The 6056-nt window shown below is 37.7% G+C and overlaps 1 protein-coding gene across 8 annotated transcripts in view; it reads right to left on the bottom strand.

The window, feature by feature from the left end:
* SOX6 (SRY-box transcription factor 6) overlaps positions 1-6056 on the bottom strand; it is a 361252-nt gene that overhangs the window by 240929 nt on the left and 114267 nt on the right. For 6 of the 8 annotated variants that reach the window (XM_065755269.1, XM_065755275.1, XM_065755267.1 and 3 more), the window contains exon 2: positions 4195-4304. The exons of the other annotated variants lie outside the window; for them this stretch is intronic. The gene's annotated coding sequence lies outside the window, so the exon portion shown is untranslated. The remainder of the gene's footprint in view (positions 1-4194; positions 4305-6056) is intronic. 8 annotated transcript variants of the gene reach the window in all.

Genomic DNA, 6056 nt, shown 5'->3' with positions numbered 1-6056 from the left:
TCTTAAAAACATACGGGTTGCAGCCAACAAAGTAATTGTTAATGCTTTGCAGAGTAGAAAGGGAACGTAGACCACTAAAAGCCCGGTTAGACTCAAATGACACATTACTTGCACATCATTTGGAAAACATGAACAAAACTACTTGGTTTTGCTACACCCAGCTAAAGTAACAGTCTTCATTGTGTGCTAATCTGAACCCAGACCAAGCCACACCTAAGCAAATAATGCTTCGTAATGCAAAATAATACTGATTTCTTTATTTAGACAGCCAAATCTATTTATTTCACTGATGAAATCACATAATAACTATCTGCAATTTACAGTGCCTTTTTAAACAAAGCCCACAAAATGCAGAAGTTTGCCAATAGGTCAGGAATAATAAAAGCAAGCATGCATATGGATTCAATGCTCTGGATTTATCCAGCGCTGGTTAATGGTTTCTATAGAGATGGATATCAATCTGCCTGGCCTTTCTTGTGTCAACAGACAGTTACAACAAGGAAGATCATGGCTTTTGCCTTTGATTAGAAGAGGTATCTTTTCACAGTTTACTGAAGGTCACAGTATTTGCCACAAGTTCTCTCTTATTGCAGATTTTATGTGAAATGCCTATGTTTATGAAGCAAAATAAAAAGACAATTAGCTTTACAAGTTAGGGGTCGGAGTGCCGTTAAAGCCACACTTTCTCTGAAAATTTCCTGTCCACACTGGAAGACATTCAACTCCAATACAGCTTCTTCAAAACAATCACCCCCAAAAATTGCATAATGCTAATTAAGCTGTCAGAAGTTACCAGTGGCACGCTACTACAATCACGCTACTTCCAACTTCCTGAAATCCCTGAAAGAGCTGGGAATCCCTGTCTCATGCTAACTAATTTTTCTTAATTTCTTCTCATTTTGATCATAAAATGGTTCCCTTGCTTTTATTTAAATATTGTCAGCAGCACAAAATTTCATTTTCTTACACAAAAATATGAAAGAGTGAAATACAGAGTCTTACAATGATTACTGAATATGTACAAAACTAACCACTGTGACTTATACAAAATATATAGAAAAAAACATTTTCAGGAATTCTCCTTGAGACAACAGTCAAAACAAAAACCGTCTTGCTACTGCTCTTACATCAGTCCATATCAATTACCCATCCCATCCCTAGCATCTCACTGCTCTGCAAACCCTGTGCATGTAACCAATAAGCTTGCCAGAGTGTGGCATTGTAAGTAAACGTGAAAAACTAGAGGGAACAGTTTACTTCTAGAAGTACTAGGTTTAAAAGTCCTGCCTGGATGTACAGAATTAAAGATTTTATGCTTACAAGTGAGACTTATTCATGCTAATGAAATATGAGATGAGTTCTGAAGGGTTAATGTTTGATTTGCTTTCTGTCCTCCACAGGCATGAGGATTTGCACTTCACAGGCTGTGGCACAGTACTGCTATACGTTCCACTGGAATGATACATATATTATTGCCACTGTCAGTCTATACCAGAAAAGGTTGCAGTTCAGTTTTGCTCAACACAAAGGGGTGCTGGTCTGTGCCCACACAGAGTGAATGAAGTTGACTGTGGTCTGCAATATCCAAAGTCCTTTGGTGATGTGTATGAGATACAGATGAGCCAAATTTTTAAAAATAAAAAATATTTTACAATTAAAGAATGAGAAAGCAGGAAAACAAAGGAACTGATTGTTATTTGAAATTGCATTCTTTGTATGCCATTTTAATACACTGTGGGATATAATGGTTGGTGGGTTACTCTTATTTCACCCAAAGTAAATGAGTGCATAAATTACCAAAGTGATTAAGTTATTTTCCAGTGCTAGCCTTTCGCAGCCTCAACAAGGCAGACAGAATGGAGCTCCCCACCTACCCTGTATCCCTACAGCCCAGCAATGGGGTACTGCACGCTGGTCCCAGCCCTGCCTCAAGGAAGCCAGGGTGATGCTCAGGGAAGGCAGCGGGGGCTCAGCCACAGGGTCCTACTTCTGGTTAGGCCACATAAGCCACCAATGACAGGGGCACTGGCACAGGCTCATAAGGAAGGTATGGGCACAGTAGGGTTGACAGTCACCCCATATTTATTAGTGGTGAGCTCCAGGAAATGTTCCACATAGCCCTCACAGTTTTCTGGCTTCAGACTTAAACGCATACATGCACATACTCACACTATCCCTTCTTAAGTTTCCTTTGAGGTTTCTGTATACTACTCTTTTACCCTTTGGAACTGCTGCTCCCCACAGGCTCAGCACTTTGCTCATTTCTACCATCCATAGTTGCCAACGACATGCCCTGGGAAAAACGTGTTTTTTTACCACTCTGATGACATACAGCCATACAATGCAATGTACAGCATCAACCAACTGGTCTCCCTGAAGTTAGCACTGATCTAAATTATAAGGACTTCATTACCTGTTGTCTGATCCCACAAAAAGCTGCTTCCCAGGTCCAATGAGTTATCACCCACTTTGAAGCCTGCAGCTACACTTACAATAAAATTAACAAAAAAAAAAAAGATCTCAGACACCGCACTGTATAACAAGACAATTGAGCTGAAAAAAAGGAACAAAATTCTAAGAGGGACCTTCTTCAGTAGATGGAGATATAGGTACTAGATCTGTGAACTGAGCCTAACAGCAAAAAAACAGAAGTTCCACGTGGAACTGGAATTATATACGTAGATACATGTATTTCTACATATACATTTATGCGTATTTTTACATGAGATCCAGGCCTTAAGTATGCAAAGAGAATACGTGATATATTCTTGTGGTTATTTTACCCTGTACTCTGTTATCCAGATGTAAGCTGTGAAACACATCCAAGTTCCTTAGAAAGGGAAGCGTTGATCCAGGCAGTTCAGGCTGAGCTATTGCAGTTATCACTCCATTGAAAATGAACAACAAATTCAAATAACAGAGACAGTGTTTGATTCTGGATCTTTCTGGCTTTTGTGTCTTTCTGTCTTTTTCCTCTAGTTCACACCCCCACAGTCTCACCTCTCTCGCCCACTTCCCTACTTACCTTAAAGTTATGATGCCCTTTACTATAATAATGAATGGAATTCCCAGATTATTATTTTAGAGGCTTAGCTGATTCTCAGTGTTTTTTTATGTGCTTACCACTTATACAAAGAGGCTTTTTCATGTGTCTTTCAGCCAGTACAGCAATAGCCTTGGAGTCAGAATTCCTTTTCATACTTTCAACATATAGCCACATTTATTTTGAAAGTTTTCTCTTTTTCTCTCTGACTGCACTTTTGCATCCCTTTGTGTCAGTTGCACTACACATCCATCTAGGAACTTGGACCTATTGCTAACAAATAAAACAGCTCCCTCCTTAAAGTAATTTGTTGCATTAAAACATATATAATCTGAACATTGTTCAGTATACTAATCTCTGAATGCATATGTGAGTGTATCTGTTGGAAACTGGCTTCCCCACAGCATGTTATTTATTTCTAGGTAATCTCAGCTGAGAACCTACTAGTGCCATGACTATGGCCAGCTTTATATTACATATTTTCCTCAATGCAGATGTGTAGCTATTTAATGCCTTTTCTTTACTTCTCTGTAAATGCCATATGGACAGAAATCATTGAGTCACCAGATCATACATTTATTTTCATTATATATTATGCTCTTTGATGTCATGTTGACATCTAATTGATGTTTTTGCTTTTTATTTTTTTGTCTTTGTTTTGTTTCTTGGTTTCAATAAAAAAGAGAATTTAAAAAAGGCTGAAGAATGATGACTTAAGGCACTGACAGACATGAACATAGCATGCATCTCTTTTATGATGTGATGCTGAGTAATTGGGTATATATCTAGCTTTAGATAACATATAGGAGACCTCTAAATTTTTACTGTATAGTGAAGAATTTCTGTAAGCCTGGCCTATAAATTCAAAAGAACTTTTTTCTCTAGCAACTAGTACATACAGAACATGTTTTCAATAAGGGCTTAACCCATGATTTAAGAGCCAATAAAGACAGGTTTTCCATATAGAAATGAGAAAGCAACAACAGAACTAAAATACAACATACTGAAGATTAAGTATGTTCCATCAGCATAACAGTGTCTTATTGTATCGTAAAGGGTAGAAGGGGATGATTAATAATAAAACGGTATGTATGTAAAAAAAAAATCAGTTTAGACAAAATACACACTTATTAACAGAGATCTTCACTTACAGTTATCCAAATGGGAGGAAGGCAAGGATGAAATTAGCAGAGAATTTATTTCACAATGTGAAGTCACAATCATCATTGTTCAGGGTCCCCACCACCACCACAAAATACAGCTGGGAAATAGAAATAATGGTGAAATCCTTGCTGAATTAAAAATAATGCCTAAGTGCCCAATGACCTCGACAGAATCGGGATTTCACTCAAAGTATTTTAGGGTGCAGCTTTACTAAACAGGATCCACGGACAGTTGAGAGGAAACAGGGCCCCCATTTCTGCCTAGGCTCCCGCAGACCTCACCAGTTCTAAGAGTCTTTACCCTGACGCTATGGACCCACTCTCATACTTGCACTGAATGGCCATGACAGAGCCAAGAAATGACCTGGACACCTCTTGGTGACTTTACCAGGCATTTATTCTTAGTGCCCAGTGAGTGGGAAGGAAGGAAAGAAGTTTCCCTTGGGAAACAAGCACAGGAACCAGGTTATGCTCAGAGCTGTGAAAGCAAGACTAACTAGTCTGACAGGGACTGAGCGGCTGCCTAGTGCCTATCAGAAAGCTTGCATTCAAGACATGACTCCTGCATTGTAAAATACTGTGAGAAGATTTTGGGAGCACCTCCTCTATGTTTGCCAGAGATGTTACAAAAATGATCAGTTATTATTTTCATATTTCCAAATATACCAAACAACCCAATTTTTTTGCGAGGATGCAAACAACGGTGTGCCAGTCGAGCCTGCTTGTGAAAACTGGTGATTCACCTTCCACAAAGAGATGCAACTACAACCAAATATATAAATTACAAGGAAAAAAAATGATGGAAGGCAAAAAGAAAATTACCACTTCGTTCTACATACAAGAAACACTTAATAGCATAGTTTAGTATAATACTGCTCACAGTGCTCAGGTACTTCCAAAGAAAACTATACAAAATAAATACAGATTTATAAGGAAGGTAAGAAAGGTAAATTTTAAACACAGAGAGCTTTGAGAAGTTGTAAATTAAGAGAAAACTAAGTTGAAAATATAAATGCCTGTTCAGTATTAATCCTAGAAATTGCTACCAGTCCTACTTTGCATAAATAATTACATACAAAATGAATCAGAAAAATAGAAAGAAAATAAGGGTTATAATTCTATCAATAAGATGAGAGGACAGAGATGAAAAATTTTCGAGCTTCACTCTCCTGATATATGGTAACAGCAGAAACAAGACAGAGAACTAAAGCCTATAATTCACCAGATGAATATTTTTACTGGACATGGGATGTAAATCAAAGACAGGTAGAACTGAAATATACATCCCAAATGCTCATCTTCAATAGCTCTTTGTAACTACCTCCAACATTCCAACTATCCTAAAAACATTTTGATTCCATTGTAATTGGTTCTATGTGACATCTGCAGGAATGATTCTTTGCAACCCTGGTAACGTTTCCTTATCACTTTTGCTAGATGAAGTAATCCTTCAGTTTGCAAGGAAGTTCTCAGAAGCTCCACATTTGAGAACTATTATTGCCAGACCTTACTTAGCTCTTGCTGCGCTCAGACTTAAATCTGAAAGTCAAGCATTATAAATGTGCATCGTTCTAGATTCTAGGTAGTATACCCAAGCTCAGAAAATACATATGTTGTATATGCAGTGTGCATTAAAAAAAAAAAAAAGAAGAAGGATGTTGGAAACTTTTATGAGCACCAAACAAGACCCACAGTTCTTAAATCAATGGCTTGCACAATTTTTCATTTTCTAAACTCCCTTTTAATTTCTTCGCCTATTAAATCCAGTTGCTGTACAAGATGGTGTGAATGCTGATGTCACCCAGAAATTTATCCACTGTTTAAATTATACTATTCTAATGTAACATTCT

Source organism: Cyrtonyx montezumae, unplaced genomic scaffold (assembly GCF_038088225.1).
Source record: "Cyrtonyx montezumae isolate F1298 unplaced genomic scaffold, pur_monq_1.0 scaffold_10, whole genome shotgun sequence".
In the NCBI taxonomy this organism is placed as follows: domain Eukaryota; kingdom Metazoa; phylum Chordata; class Aves; order Galliformes; family Odontophoridae; genus Cyrtonyx; species Cyrtonyx montezumae.
This window is presented reverse-complemented; position numbering and strand designations above follow the sequence as displayed.